This window comes from Sinocyclocheilus anshuiensis, unplaced genomic scaffold (assembly GCF_001515605.1).
Source record: "Sinocyclocheilus anshuiensis isolate Anshui unplaced genomic scaffold, SAMN03320099.WGS_v1.1 scaffold687, whole genome shotgun sequence".
Lineage (NCBI taxonomy): Eukaryota > Metazoa > Chordata > Actinopteri > Cypriniformes > Cyprinidae > Sinocyclocheilus > Sinocyclocheilus anshuiensis.
The window spans coordinates 673,417-675,566 of NW_015551096.1; the positions used below are offsets into that span (position 1 = coordinate 673,417).

Sequence of the window (2,150 nt, forward strand, 5' to 3'; positions counted from 1 at the left end):
TCAGATAATCTACAGACACACAGTCAGATCATCTACAGACACACAGTCAGATCATCTACAGACACACAGACACAGATCATCCACAGACACACACAGTCAGATCATCTACAGACACACAGTCAGATCATCTACAGACACACACTCACATATCATCTACAGACACACAGTCAGATCATCTACAGACACACACAGATCATCTACAGATACACAGAGGCAGATCATCTACAGACACACAGTCAGATCATCTACAGACACATAGTCAAATCATCTACAGACACACACAGACAGATCATCTACAGACACACAGTCAGATCATCTACACACATACACACAGTCAGATCATCTACAAACACACAGTCAAATCATCTACAGACACACACAGACGGTTTATCTACAGACACACACAGTCAGATCATCTACAGACACACACAGTCAGATAATCTACACACACACACAGGTTTGTTTTTATGGTTTATGGGGACTCTCCATAGGCGTAATGGTTTTTATACTGTTCAAACCCTATTTTCTATTGCCCTACACCAACCCTACCCCTAAACCTACCCCACACAGGAAACTTTCTGCATTTTTAGATTGACAGATCATCTACAGACACACACAGACAGATCATCTACAGACACACGGAGACAGATCATCTACAGACACACAACAAAAGCCTGATAACATGCAAATGGCAAAACAAATAAATAAGCTACATTATTGTACAATTTTAAAGATGTACACCAAAGCAAAAAACAGACTTAACTGGCTCATTCAAAGTCCATGAAGTCAAACCTCAATATCTCCAGCTGACAGTTTGGACTCTTCAGTCCATTAGAGAGCAGCTTCACTCCTGAATCCTGCAGGTCATTGTTACTCAGATCCAGCTCTCTCAGGACACAGTTTGAGGATTGAAGAGCCGATGACACAATTTCACTATCCAGAGCAGTGAGATTACAGCCAGCAACACTGAAAGAGAGCAGAACACATGATAACTAAATTCTTAACCTTATTCTTCAATTTGTATTTCAATAATATCAGCTTAATTCTGAATTAAGACATAACTAAACACTTACAGGGCTTTTGTGCAGTTGATCACAGCTGGTATCAATCTTCTTATACCCTCATCTGATGTGTTGTATTTCTTAAGGTCCAGCTCATCCAGCACCTCCTCTGATATCTGAAGCATGTAGGCGATTGTTGAGCAGTGAGCAGGAGAGAGTTTCTTCTCTGAGTGTTTGGCTGATTTCACAAACTCCTGAATCTCTCTGGACAGAGTCTGATCTTTCACTTCCAGCAGACAGAGGAACAGATTGATGGATCTTTCAGTGGAGAGTCCATGTCCATCTTTGATCTTCTCTTTAATGTACTGTGTGGTTCTCCTGATGCGGACACAGTTTGAGGATTGCAGAACTGATGACACAATTTCACAATGCTGAGCAGTGAGATTACAGCCAGCAAGACTGAAAGAGAGTAACACACATGATAATTAAATTACCTCATTCTGCAACTCTTATTTCAATAATATATGGTTCAGTCTCGCAAAAAAAAAAAAAAAACATTAAGACATTCTAAACATATGCAATCTACTGAAGATCCATTACTTCACACAATAACAGAAACTGCAGTTCCATTAAGTTAATATTCTTCACTGTAAGACACATTTTAATACTCACAGAGCTTTTCTGCAGTTGATCACAGCTGGTATCAGTCTTCTTCTACCCTCATCTGATGTGTTGTATTTCTTGAGGTCCAGCTCATCCAGCGGCTCCTCTGACATCTGAAGCATGTAGGCGATTGTTGAGCAGTGAGCGGCAGAGAGTTTCTTCTCTGAGTGTTTGTCTGATTTCACAAACTCCTGAACCTCTCTGGACAGAGTCTGATCTTTCACTTCCAGCAAACAGAGGAACAGATTGATGGATTGACCAGCTGAGAGACGATAACTATCATGTGCATCTTTGATCATCTCTTTAATGTCCTGTGTGGTTTCTCTGATGCTCTCTGAGCTGTTCTCTGTGTGTGTCAGTAGATCCTGTAAGAGTCTCTGATTGGACTCCAGTGAGATGCCCAGCAGGAACCGCAGGAATAGATCCAGCTGTCCATTCTCATGCTCAATGGCGTTATCTATTGCTCCTTTAAGCAAATTTTGTACT

The 2,150-nt window shown here is 41.0% G+C and overlaps 1 pseudogene; it reads right to left on the bottom strand.

The window, feature by feature from the left end:
* Positions 1–1,379, bottom strand: part of LOC107662740 (ribonuclease inhibitor-like) — a 5,991-nt pseudogene extending 4,612 nt beyond the window's left edge.
* Between the last annotated feature and the right edge of the window lie 771 nt (positions 1,380–2,150).